The sequence below is a fragment of the Crinia signifera genome, chromosome 4 (assembly GCF_055691185.1).
Source record: "Crinia signifera chromosome 4, ASM5569118v1, whole genome shotgun sequence".
Lineage (NCBI taxonomy): Eukaryota > Metazoa > Chordata > Amphibia > Anura > Myobatrachidae > Crinia > Crinia signifera.
In genome coordinates, this window is record NC_139220.1 from 245,103,700 (window position 1) to 245,118,689 (window position 14,990).

At 40.8% G+C, this 14,990-nt stretch overlaps 1 protein-coding gene across 1 annotated transcript in view; it reads left to right on the forward strand.

Annotated features, from left to right (window-relative positions):
- The window catches only part of DET1 (DET1 partner of COP1 E3 ubiquitin ligase), a 155,538-nt gene that overhangs the window by 139,984 nt on the left and 564 nt on the right, over positions 1 to 14,990 (forward strand). The window lies entirely within an intron of this gene.

Below are 14,990 nucleotides of genomic sequence, written 5' to 3' on the forward strand. Positions count from 1 at the left end.
AAAACTATCATGTATTTTTGACATACAGATGGTAGATGCTCAATTAGTTCAGTAATATCACTCAGGAGCAAGCAAGGGAGGGATTAATACTGAGTGAGTAAACCAAGAATTTTTTTCCCCCAGCTCACTGAGTGGTATTACTAACCAATCTTGAACACTACATGATAAATACAATTCAGAGATATTGGTTACATATACCTGTGCAGGTGTATGATATGCCCCTAAGCCACGTCAATGCTTCTCTGTATATTGGGGGTCCCTAGCGCTATATTCTGGGGTTGCTCCAAGGTAGGTAGCTCTTAGTTTGATATACCAAGTGAGGAGCTATTATCATGTGGCTTCTTGCTGGTTAATCGTAGACCCAATTTAGGGTAACAGTGGTGTGGGGTGTGGTGCCCCTGGACTGGTTGAGCTGGGTGGCTTTAGTGCTGCACGCCCTTACATTCTATTAACACTTAGCACATCACTAACAATATCTCTCTATTTTAATTACATTTAATTTTTTTATTTTCTCTCTCTATATATAGCTTCGGCTTCTTATCACTAATATTTACTAACACTATAGTATTTCACTGGCGTGCCGCACTGGGCTTTGTAGCTTATGATAGTTTTTGGGGTGCAGCACCCTGCACCTAGATATAGCGCTAGGGACCCCCAATATACAGAGAAGCCTTGACGTGGCTTAGGGGCATATCATACACCTGCACAGTTATATGTAACCAATATCTCTGAATTCTATTATCATGTAGTGTTCAAGATTTGCTACTAATACCACTCAGTGAGCTGGGGGAAAAAATGTCTTGGTTTACTCTATCATGTATTTTTGTTACATGGCAATCAACAAAAAAATATCTGTATTGTATGGCATAGGCTAGTATGCTCTCAATACTACATGGATGCTCTCTGTTCTGTATATGCATCCTCTGGGATGCTTTCTGAATTGTATATTAGTCTTTGAGATGTTCTCTGGGAATGTAAAAATTGATGGTAGGTGCAATATATTGGGTTGCTATGGCTGCATTTGCTTTGGGTAACTGAAATTCTTAATCAGTACTTGCTAAAATTTATTGCCTGACTGTGAATCAGATGCAATGCTGATAATCACACAGATGGTTGATGTTTTTCAATTGTGCTTGCATCAAATTTGCGAACAATTTGCACAATGCAAGCATCAAGCAGTGTGTATAAACTACCTCTATCTAGTGTTTTCTTACCACTAATGAAGTCATATGTTACTAATGCTGGGTACACACAAAACGATGTGTGTACCTAGCAAGAACGGGGGTGGTGGGTACTTGGCAGTGCGTACACACTTTCTGATGCCAGGTACGACGAGCAATGATCATCAGTGACATCAAGGCCCTTATTCTGGTTCACTCGCAAAGGCAACTTCCTTCTCAAATGGACAAAACCATGTGCACTGCAGGGGGGAGGCAGATGTAACATGTGCAAAGAGAATTAGATTTGGGTGGGGTTCACTTCAAAGTGAGAGCTGTATTGCAGTGTAAAAATAAAGAAGTCAGTATATTCCCTGCACAGAAACAATATAACTCACCCAAATGTAACTTTATCTGCACGTTACATCGGCCCCACCTGCAGTGCACATGGTTTTGTCCATTTGAGAAGGAATTTGCCATTGCGAGTGAACTGGAATGAGGGCCCAAGTGAAGACAGTGGATTAAATTTAGATTTTGTTTTTCTGATTTATTTGAATTAGAAATGAGACAAAAATAGGAGATTGTATTCAGTGCACATACTGTACATACTGTGCTTGTTCCTTGTTTTACTAGTATGTTGAATTGTGCTTGATGCTTATTTTACTTGTACTTGTTGCTTATTTTACTTATACAGTATGCTGAATTGTGCTTGTTGCTTATTTTACTTGTACGTTGAATTGTACTTGTTTCTTATTTTACTTGTACTTGAATTGTGCTTATTGCTTATTTTACTTGTACGTTGAATTGTGCTTGTTGCTTATTTTACTTGTATGTTGAATTGTGCTTGTTGCTTATTTTACTTGTACTGTACGTTGAATTGTGCTTTTTGCCTTTTTTACTTGTGCATTGAATTGTGCTTGTTGCTTATTTTACTTGTAAGTTGAATTGTGCTAGTTGCCTTTTTTACTTGTAGGTTGAATTGTGCTTGTTGCTTATATTACTTGTACGTTGAATTGTGCTTGTTGTCTTTTTTACTTGTATGTTGAGTTGTGCTTGCTGCTTCATACTTGTGAGACACTTGCCTGTGTCCAGTAGGAGCAACCATTAACAATATCTTGTTAACTATTAAAAACCTTAACAATATCATTTCTAGTATAAAACCTCGATAGAAAGGTATCCAAGTGACACTAAGACACATGCATGGCCTATAATATTCATCCCCCTGTAAGGCTCATCCCCAGGAGTAGCAGACAATAAGGACGAGAGAAACAAAGAACAACGTAAGAATGAATAAAGGGGAAAAAAGCAACCCGGCTTTTACAAAACAATCACTTGCATGTTCTGAAAAGAACCTAAGAGCACTTTGCTGTATGGATAAATTGATGCTCAGTCCTATCTCGCATCCTGTTTTTCAACTGCATAGAGAAGCTGAAGTGGTGGTGGTCAGAGAAAGGAAAAATGAAAACGTCAGGAGGGGGCAAAAAAAAAGAGCGCGCTTGGAGAAGTATTCTACTAAGCAAGTCCTTGTTCCTCTGCTGCCAGCTATTAGCCAGTTCAATAGAAAAGACAGCAAGCGAGTCTTGCAGTCATTGAGTGCCAATTAATGTCTAAAATGCAGTATGGAATGGAGAGTATTATGCAAGCAGAAGGAAACAACAATGTGAGTGCCCTTTACCTTACTGTGACCTTTTAGGTCGTGCGTAAGTAATTTGGATGTTTGTATCAAAAACAAAGAAACCAAGGTCATACAGTCAAGACTCAGATGTACACACTTAAAGCTAGACAGTGACTCTTGTACCAATCAGAAACACAGCATTTAATATTTATATATGCATATGCAAGTATATTCTGAAAGTGATGTGTCACATTACAGTGGATGTTTTTTTCATTCAAATAGAAGAAAAGCTTGGCTTCAGAAAATCACCCTATCCAGTATATTTACATTTATGCTCACCTGTACAAAGAAAACATAAAAATACCTTAAATAGAAAAAAGCAAAATATTTGTTGCTGTTCAGAGCTTGCAATCTAAGTGGATAGTGGGAGACAGATAGGGGAAATTCAATCCAAATTTTTCACCCAGTGCAGATTTTTTGCCTGTACGAAAAATCCAACATCAGCGAAAACCATGTGGATCGGTGAAATTGCCACAAACTCACGTAGTTTTGGAAAATCCGAATCTGTTTTCGCCCATCCCATTCGCTCCAAAAAAGAGTAACGGAATCGGCGAAAATGGACTAAAAAATTGGCGAAAACGCCCGTGGTTGAATACCAATTGGTAAATTATTGCTGATATTTCGCCTGGCCAAAAAATGTATCCGGGATTGAATTCCCCCCCAGAATGAGTTGCATAGGACCCTATATACTAATGTATATTTCACCCCAGTGCTTTATATTTGGAACACAGTGATGCCATATGCAAATTCTCTCTCTAATGGACAAAATCATGTGTACTGCAGGTGGGGCAGATGTAACATGTGCAGAGAGAGTTAGATTTGGGTTGGGTTTGTACTTCAAATTGATATCTATATTGCATTGTAAAAATAAAGCAGCCAGTATTTACCCTGCACAGAAACAAAATAACACCCAAATCTAAAGGCCACCATACACTATGTGATTTGGGCTCAATTTCTCCTGATTTGGATGGATCGGGCTGTGAAATCGGCCCAAATCGCAAGTGCAGACATCCCATCCGACCCGATACACGGTCCCGTGCGCATTGGGTCGGAGTCAAAAGGTCGGACGGGCTGCACATAAGGTTTGGTAAATCTTAGGTGCAGCCTGGAGGCGGGCCAGGGACACAGAGAGGCAGTGAACACAGCAAGGGTACCCGAGAGCCAGGTATGGGAAGCTGCGCGGCAGGCGCACATAGAAAAAAAACCCATACAAATAAATGGGTAGCCAGTGAATGGCTGAGAGCTTGTTCATCGCCCCCTGCCTCTCTGAGTCCCCTGCCCGGCTCTCTGCGAACAGCCCCACCTGGCCCACGGCTCCCTCTGCCTGCAGCTCCCCTGGAACTGCATGCAATTTATCCCATGCAAAACTTGGCACATCAAGTGCCAAATCGTGTGAGACCCCCCCGGAGAGCTGTCAGGATGATTAGGTCTGACTTTTGCTTCAAACAGGTCAGCCTAATGCATGGGGGCCTTAACTCTTTATGCACATGTTACATCTGCCCCACCTGCAATGCACATGGTTTTGTGCATTAGAGAGAAAATTTGCTTTTGCGCGTGACCCAGATTCAGGCCCTCGGTCTCTCATTTAGTCCTATCTATTACAACACTGTTTGTCCTTTCATTGTCCTACCTTGTCTATCATTACATTGTGGCATGTTGTTCATAGATCTGTCCATTTACACTGTGGGAATTAGGATGTCAGGCTATACTCTTACTATGCGTTGTGTTTGTGTGGCATTTGTGGAAACTTTTTTGTGCCTTATAAAAAAACATGAACATAATTACCTACAATATAGTGGTGCTCAATAATGGAAAAATGAGTGTCAGCACACCATACTTGCCTTACTTTATAGACCCCAATGAAATGATGTAATAAGGACCTGTAAAAATAATAATACATTTGTATTTATTTATTATCCAATAGAACAGATGTGGCCACATACATCCTTCCTTAGATGCTCCATCATTTGTAGCCATTGCCTGACTTTTGTACTCGTTTGTTGATATAGTGCCTTATTCCTATTGTAGCTGCATCTTATGTCGCTTATAGTTCCCGGGCACTCAGGATTGGTATATGTTGTCAGAGTTGGTGTAATGTCATGGATAGTAAGGTGTATAAAAGTGTCCATAGCACTAAGGCAGTTTCATGGTGATCTGGTCACCTTCCATCCTAATGCGCCGATAAATTTGATGAAAAGTCTCCAAATCGCATGTTTTTGACATCAGGTCCGAAGCAATGCGCGGTCCGGTGAGCATGGCATCAGAGCCTGAATATTGGAAGTGCTGCACTATAGATTTATCTCATCACAAAGCCTTTCGGCAGGCTTGCATACACAAACGGTATGCAAAAGGACTGCATAAGGTGTATTATACTTATACTCTGGGAGCACCACTGACAGTTACCTTCCTATGCGGGAAAAATTGAGAAGCAACTATAACCCGTCAGGTGACATATCACTAGTAATTACTAGATAAATGCATGTCAGTCATTCAGACACTCTAATTACTCTTCTCATAATAATTATTAACCCGGAGCATTCTCATAAAACCCTCCCCTTCTTCTTAAGGTGTATCGTATGCAGTACTTTGGCCCAGGAGTTTCCCAGGTGGTTAAAGTGGGATCGCGGGCAACTTCTCTCTTTGGATAAGTAGCCCTAGGGTATGGACACCTTAAGATGCACATGGCAAATCGGTGGCAAACCAAATAGTAAGTTTGGCACATCACAGATTTTGTATATAGTTCATGTGCATCTGTGCCATTCTAGCAATTTGGTCTGGAAAAGCTTACCTTTAAGGTGTTCTCAGAAAAGGATGGTTGCTGGAATCCCGCCAAAATGGATTGGGGCACTTGGGTCATGTGGATTGGGGCACTTGGGTCATGTGACTTCCTTTGGAATAGCACATACAAAATAGCTTAGAAAACAAAAAAACACATCTTCCTCCTTGATCACAATACTTAAAGAAATATTGGGAAAATAAGTCGGAGTTTGGTAGCCATGCAGGATGCCATGCCTGGTAAATGATTGCCCCTTTAAAAAATAAAGTCCAAGCCAGGAAAATGATTGCCCATTTAAAATATGTCAATGTTCGGTCACAGCATCTCGGCTGCGGAACTCAGTCTATAACACTGTTTTTTTCTACTCCAATAGGTCACTAAAAACTATATATAATTTTAGAAGTATACCTTAATCCAGGCATGTCCAAAATATGGCCCTCCAGCTGTTGTGAAACTACAAGTCCCATCATGCCTTGCCACAGTTTTGCTATGAGGGAATGCTAAAACTATGGCAAGACATGCTGGGATGTGTAGTTTCACAACAGCCGGAGGGCCACAATTTGGACATGTCTGCGTTAATCCATCTGTATATTAGTGCTAAAACAATGTTTGTAGCTGTGTTTAATAAGTTATGGGTACTTGTGGACAATCACAGCTCCCACGATGTGCATCGCATAGCAAAAAATCGCATGCGATCGCATGCGTTTTTTAACAGAAAAGCATCCAAATGCATTGAAATTAGTATCAAACATGTTCAATGGCCCCCAAATGTCATTTTTGAGGCTGTACCACCCCCACTATCAACGCAAACCCGAAGCGTGGCGAGCGGCGGCGGTACACGTCCTACGACCTTTTCATACCCCCACTATCCACGTCGGCGTGGAGTTGAAAATAGAAAGTGTGGCGAGCGCAGCGAGCCCGAAGCGTGGTGAGCGCAGTGAGCCCCGCGAGGGGACACGGATACCTTCACAGGTATACGCGTCCCCTCGCGGGCTTCACATGTGTCCGCGTCCGCTCGCCACACTGTCTATTCTCAACTCCACGCCGACGTGCATAGTGGGGGTATGAAAAGGTCGTAGGACGCGTACCGCCGCCCCTCGCGGGCTCGCTGCGCTCGCCACGCTTCGGGTTTGCGTTGATAGTGGGGGTGGTACAGCCTTAAAAATGACATTTGGGGGCCATTGAACATGTTTGATACTAATTTCAATGCATTTGGATGCTTTTCTGTTAAAAAACGCATGCGATCAAATCGCATGCGATTTTGTAAAAAAAAATGGTTAAAAACGGCAAAAATCGCATGCCACTATATATGGCATGCGATGGGAGCCGTGATACTCCACAAGTACCGTGTTATGTTTTATTTTGTATGTGAAAATCAAATGCATTATGTTGTTTTAATTTGATGCACTCACTAAAATGATACATTGATGTAGAAATCTGAAGGAGATTTGTTATTGGTCCAAACAATTAAACAAGAAGAGAATGAAGGTCACAGTGTTCTCTGTATAACAATCTATGAAAAAGCACCTCTGGCTCTGTGTACAATGAGTCACCTGCTCACCTATTAATGGTCTGAATCAAAGGTCTTAAGAAATAATTTTGAGCTGTGTTGTTATGATAAATCAAATAACTAGAACAAATGTGCTTAAAACAGGAAGCAAATAACACAAGTTATTCAGAACTTTCCAGTTTCTCTCTGCTCCTTCGCTTTCTATACCCACATTTATAAGGAGTAAAAAAATAAAATAACATGCGCCATCCAAGGGAGTCTGTAGCAAGATCTGCCTACACAACTGCTTCACTCCCCATTAACCTAACATGTTCATAAGAGAGCATACACTTTAAAGTCCCAAGAAGGGCTTTTACTAGGCATGGTCCAAACCCGAGCATGCTCAGAAAAGACCCCTACTTTGCTCTACTGAGGGCAGAGCATGCACTAGGGTGACCAGAGGTGGTTGGTGATATGTGGTTGGAAATACAGTACTATTGTAGAATAATAAATCCCAGACAGCCATTGACTGCATCTAGAAGCACCAGGATTCTCTCGGATCTAGAGCAAGGATGGGCAATAAGCAACTGGGAGATTACACATCCTAATCATAATCTGAGTCAAGCAGGTACCGGAGTCACAATTAAACGTGGAATTAGGATTTCATCCTGGATTCCATCTGTTATCGCCCGATCATGGATCCTTTTTGAGTCAATAAAAGCAACCCCTAATTGGATACCATGACCATTGGTCATAAATCGTGATACCAGGTCATTTTTTTTTTTTATCATCCAAAAATGTATCACATGTAATTAGATCCCCCCCATTTCTAATCTCAGGTGTATGGAATATTTTTTGTTTGTCAGCAATATAAACTGTTATATTTTGCTAATATACCTATCATTTTATGACAATATAGCCTAGACAAGATTGGGGTTTACTAATATCAATATGCCTAATATAACTTTTTCACAAATGCTTATAGTAATAGAATACAAAATAATCATTAATATAAGAACATTTTTAAAGTAGAAAATATTTCGTAATTTTTAAATTGACCATTTTATCCCTTACTGCTTCTCCATATAGGATAACAGTTTCCTCCAGACATTAAAATGTGTGTCTGTCTATATATCTATGTATCTAACTATCTATATATCCAGCATCTTTTCTTGTTTTTTTTTTTAAATATGGAAGGATTTCCACTCATGTCCAAACAGCAACTCTTGAAATCCCTACAAGCTCAACAACTGTGTGCGCCTCATACATAAACAAAAAAAAAAAAAACCCTACTGCATTGATGCTTATAATGAGGCCTTAAGTGAGTTAAATCCAAAGTGGTTACCATGGCAGCCCATCTCTTTCGCTCTTAAAGAGGAAAAGCACCATTAGGTAATTATTAATAAAAGTGCATTGGCCTAAGCCAAAGCGTATGATGGCTTACAGGCGCAGCTGAGAACACATGTACCATTGGGCCCCTGTGTCAGGCTGCTTTTATCAACAGGCAATATAATTCAGGGTCACAAACGGAAAAAAAAAAACATTTATATGGCAAACACGATAAAAAGAAACAATTGGACAAGTGTCACCAACCTTAGTAGAACCACATTTTTATTATTCTAACATTATATAAAAAATTGTTGAAAATAAGTTTTATTATGTTACTGCAACTTTTTATTATATATTTTTTTCTCTAGTCTTCTATTATGTGGTGACTAAATAACAAAACTTGTCCATGGAGGTTTTTTTTTCCCCCAGATGTGTGCGATTACTAAACTGCTTTTGCTTTTATCTACAATTCTGTATGACCTTTATGAAGGACCTTAATCTACAATCACAATATAATAGTACTTAGAGGTAAAATATCAAGGCAAAAAAGCAAGCCACATAAAAAAGGTTAGCAATCTCAGAGTCCTTAATTCCGTCCTTTCTAAGGTGCAAACACGCCGTTCACCATAAAGTCTCAATTGTCTGAATTTAGGGCCACGTGCTTAACTACAGCTCTTGACTGAAAAAACCCTAACCCATTACCCAGGTATTTTCTGTATTTTTCCCACTTATGTACCACCGCTTAAGGAATCTTCCATTTATCTTCTGTTTGTGCTGTATGTTTTTGTCAGGGACTTAGGTTAAAGGTCATGATTCTGCATTCCGAAATTGGGATTTGTATTAACGGTCAAAGCAGTTTCTAGACATCCTGTAAAAATATCAGAATTATTATAAGGAGTATACTGTGCATGTTCATAATGCAGTGTCAGTGGGGTTTGCATTATGTTGCTCTGACTAATAACAGAAGTGCGGCATAGAGGTATTTATTTGTAAGTGCTAATTATTGCAGTTAGAAAATGTGTCAGAGGAAAAGCTAGTATTAGCCAGATATCTTCTTTCTAGAATTTTTTCTAATTAAAATTGTGGGAACACATTCAGATGGTTTCAAACGAACAGTGTGCTGTTGATATTGTGTATCACTTTCTATGGGTTCAATGACACAATACACTTAAATAACACAGGATTAATATGATATCACCACTGCATTCTAATCATAATGTAGTTGCCCAGAAAACCATTTTTTAAACCGACTACTGAACGCTTTGGGGTTTATTTTCTAATATGGGAGTTCTATTGACGATTGGATGTTGTTGTGGGCAACCAATCATATTCAATTATCTTCTAACCTAGAATGTGCTAAATAAATATGTATATTCTGATTGGTTGTTATGGGCAACTATTATGCGGTAAATATTTTATGAAATGCCCAAGCAAGGCTATCTGCATTCTGGGAAATGCTTTTCTTTAAAAGTAATACTGTAGCGGACACATGGCTCTAGTTGCAAGGATCAACGATCCCCAATCCTGTATTGTACAGCTAGGTACTAGGAGATGTGTGTACCCAGCAAGATAATGGGCGACGGGACCTGGCAAGGGTGCCAGCTTCAGCAAGTGCATACACACTTGCCGATGCCGGCATACACGGAACGCTGGCTGTGGTCATGCTACAGATGGAGCGCATCTCATTCAGCGCAGGGAATCACCAGATTCCCCATGCTGTAATACGCTGGCGGAGAGGCGCTCCATCCAACGGGGACACGTGAGTGTCCCTCACTTGGCGGTGGAATTTCTGAAATGGAGACAGGCAGGGTTAGGCTGGGAGGTGCAGGGAGGCGGCAAAGAGCTCAGTTGGAACGGTGCATGCAAGCATCTCGTGCATGCGCCCCCCCCTTTCGACAGATAGTGGGGGCTTGCTATTCTATCAACAGCTGCCAGCTGAATGACAGCGGCTCCATCAGTATCAGTACAGGATTGCCCTTACTAGTGATGTCGCAAACAACGTGTGGTAGTGAGCATAATCAGTGTCAGAGCTGGTACATGCCGGATCGGACGACATATCATCTAGTGTGTACCCGGCTTAATATCAACCATATAAAGCCATATGCACACAGGCATTTCTTGAGAGGGGACTCCCTCCTTCCCACTGTGTTGCAGTCGGGTCCGGCACTGTGTTTAGGCACGGGCATGCATAGCCCAATCTCCAACCTTAATACACTACCATGCATGTGCAGCTTTCCAGTGCCGTTGTCTTATCCATCTCAGAGGACATGTCCAAGCACCTTTTTTCAGATGGACAAAACCATGCTGGACTGCAAGTGGGACAAATGTAATAGCAGTTAGATTTAAGGGAGTTATTTTGTTTCTGTGAGAGTAAATATTGGCTGCTTTATTCTTCCCCCGCAATTTAGATTTCAGTTTGAACATATCCCACCCAGATTGAACGCTCTCTGCACATTACATCTGCCTCACCTCCAGTACAGCAGTTTTGTCTACTTGCAAAAATTGCAGCCTTGCTAACAGATATGAATTATGCCAATGGTCACTGTATATAGACCACAGTCCATTGTGTCAAAACCTCTGGATGTGTATAAGCCATGGCTACCACTACATATATACAGGGGATGCAGTTAAAATCCCGGCGGTCGGGATCCCGGTGTTCAGAATCCCGACGCCGGAATCCCGACCGCCGAAATCCCAACACTTTTTCCCTCCGTGGGTGTCCACGACACCCCTGGAGGGAGAATAAATTAGTGTGCCGAGCGTAGCGACGCACCGTGCCCGCTGCGTGGCGAGCGCAGCGAGCCCGCAAGGGGGGGCGATCCACGTCCCCCCCTTGTCGGGATTCCGGCGTCGGGATTTTGAACGCCGTGATTTCATACTGAATCCATATACAGTGTTTGCTACAATACATGTAATACACTAAGCCCATATGCTCCTGCAGGGTAGTACCTACATTGTTTTGGTGTCCTGTGAAAGAAAGAACAGGGGACCCCTCTGCCATCCCCATTTTTCAAAAAGGGACACTGATTTCCCCCCCCCCCCCCCACTAGATTTCCCCTCGCTGAGCTCACAGTGCCCCCTCTAATACAGTCCCACAAATACTTTTTTCCTACCTTTTTCTAAGGATACCTGGTCACACCTCTGATTAGGCCATGCCCAAAGAGTATCCAAAACTGTCCCAGCTCTCTACAGTCCTGCATACATTTATAGAACACATACTTTTGGAACACTCCAATAAAATTATTTTGTACATTAAACCTCTTATACCACAATTATGCCCCCAACTTGCTCTGTCATTCAGTTACATTATCCTTTATTTGAAATCACAAATGTATTAGCAGTCATACACAGGACTTGAACCTAGCACACAAAGATATAGTGTACACACTGGGCGGTATTCAATGAGGCTGATTCGCCATGTTTTTATGGCGATTTTGTGCTGTAAGGCGAATTTTTGACTAAAGCGGTGAATCACCCTATTCAATGACCAGATGGCGAATACATTTCAAGGTTTTTTTCGCCATGATTCACCGAGTAGCAATCGCTATCTTTTTATAGTGAAGTGGAATGTGAACTTTTAAAATAAAGTGTTTTGTTTTTTTACATTTGGTGTCAAAAAATCAGGAATTTTATTCTGAGGAGGGGCATGCTATTTTTATTCATGTGCTGTAAGCACATGAATATATATTTAATTTAAAAAAATATATATATTTTTTTTTACACAGACCAGCCAGCAAGGGGCCGGAGCCGAGCCGCTCATTAGATATTAATATATTCAATTCACCCGATCATTACATATGCATGATCGGGTGTAGTAAATATACCCGGTCCCCTGCTGGCACCCCCGGGCCAGGGGTAGCCAACTCCTCGAGAGCTACCAACAGTTAACGTTTCCATGTCACGTCACAGAATCACAAGTGAAGTATTTAGCTCCTTGATAAAGCTGACAGTGCGTTCAGCAAAACGCGTTGGGCCATTTGGACTCCCCCTTTTCACCTTGAGGATTGGACCCACCTGCTCACTCATCTGGATCAGAGAGCCCCACCACCTTGGAAGACCTTTACCATCTTTTTGGTATTGACCGCATAAATCGTTGAGGCTTTCTGGACTTGGGTACACTTTGCCCTAATACCATCAGGATAACACTTCCAGCGGCTTCAAAAACAATTGGTTACTCCAAGGATCTTCAACAAGGGACACATGCCTGGTCCAGTGCAGGTCACACCACCACATGAGGTGATTTATCATTGATAATTTGTTTTTAATTGTTCTTAATACCCCATCTGTGCCATTAAAAATTGTTACAATTTTGATTCATTTGCAAGACTAATTTTTAGCGCTGCTCTTTACCTTTTTTCTTGTTTTTTTTTTCTATTAGGGAGCTGACTACTCCCTTTTGTAGCAGCTGCTTATCTTGGGGGGAAAGCACAGGATTAGCGCTCCAAATTAACCTTGTGTTAATTTTTTGCCTTTAAGCATTTAGCTCCACCTGTGGATCTTTTAAAATGTGTTAGTCAGTAATGAGTGCACCTGTGTACCTGCAAGGTGAGCTGGAAAACATGAACTGTTGGTAGCTCTCAAGGACTGGAGTTGGCTACCCCTGCACAAGGCAGATCAATGTAGTGTGGCCACACACTACAGTTTTAGGTGTATACATACACATATATATATATATATATATATATATATATATATATATATACACACCTAAAACTGATCAGCTGCAATTCTGATTCTCTTTTCATACAGTATATTGCGCCTGACACTCACAAGTAGATTAATATAGTTAGAATAAAAGCTTGCTTTGCAGGAGCACATAGCTGCATGTGTAAGGTGCTGGATTTTAATGTGAAAGGTGATGGGTTTGAATCCTGGGTATAACAGAATTTTGAAGGTGCCTATGTTAAATAAATGAGGATTTCACTAGATGAATGGTGTCACATCTCTTTAAATATGGCCTCCTGATCCACGTTATAAACAGCCTTGAAAAAGAGACTCAGTCTCAAAACATGTCGGCATAGAGCAGCAACTTAGACCCCATCCAGAGTCAGTTGGAATAAGGTAAGTTCCCCCCACACTTGATTCAGCACTGTCTGTATTGTGTTTCATGCATCTGAAAAAAAGGATTGACGGAACCACCAAAAAATTTCCTATACCACGCTCGTTTGGCTACATGTTTTTATTTTTCTCCCGGTTTTTAACTTTTTATATATAATAAAACTTTTATTCATTTAAAAAAACAACACGTTTTTCATCACTTTGTTCTCAAAGGAGACAAAGATACCTTGATGTGTTTTCACTCAGTCCTCTGACAGTGAGTAGGGGGTAGTAGGTAACAGGTTACCAACTAATGTGGGGGCGCAAATTATATGAAGTACCTTGTCAAGCTTCGGTGAGAGAAAGGGGGTAGTCAGCCTCCTTCTAGACAAAGAGGAAAGGGGTTACACCGTGCTAAACAATACACTTATAAACAAGTTATTAAAAGTGCCAATTGGGTAAAAATATAACAATCATTTATTAAAAAACATATGACATTCCTTATTGTGAAAAAAGGGGCATTAGATAAAAAATAGAGGGATAGTTCAATTTTATCCAGCTCATACGGTACCGTATTTGTAGGGTCCACTGACTGATGGGTCCGTTCCTATAACGTCTCCTAGTTACCAATGGTAGTATTTTTATCCAAGGTGTCCATAAAGTCCCGGTGGACCAGAGGATAAATTCCCATCCAGTTCTACCTTGCCACCATTCCACCCATTGGACTGGGACCAGTCTCCAGACCCAGAGTCTTTCTATGACAAACGGCTACCATTTGGTGCTTTCCATTCAGGGCTCACTTATGCCCCAACCCGGACGGAGGTGATCTACTAAATGGGAGAGTGTTACCTCCACTGACAAAAAGTGGAAAAACTCAGGGATTTGCATTTTTTCCTGGTGACAAATAATCATATGCCACTATGGTAGAAGTTAATGGAGTAGACACTAAATAAAAATATCAAATCCATGTACTGTACATGTGCCTTTTTTCCATTAAGCCTCCCAAGATAAGTTAAAGTGCATTTGATTGCAAGCAAAAGAATGTGAATCCTATGCAAAACAAGTAATGCTATAGCTAAGATGAATTTACACAGTGTTACAGAAAAGACTGCTGGTATACGTAACTGGGAGCAACAAGACATTGTTAACCAAATGTGAATCTATCAGTCAAAAGGATTTAAACAAAAGTATATTGTCCAAAACAGAAAAAGTACGGTCATAGCTACAAGCAAAAGATGTCAGCAATTGCACATTCTTGACCGACAGCATTGCAACGCAAAAATGACACCTAGTCATAGACATTGTTTGTGCCTTTCTGAGTGAATCTGAATAACCCCCATAGTGCATCATGCTTGGCTAATTTATTATTTATTTTACAGTTTCTTATATAGCGCAGCAGATTCTAATGCTAGGAAAGGCTACTAGCTTGGAATTTCAGCCATAAAAAAATCTTCTGCAATGTCAAATATTAACAAGCCACTTAAGAGGCACGATGAAGAATTTGCAAATATTTATTCAGTAAACCTC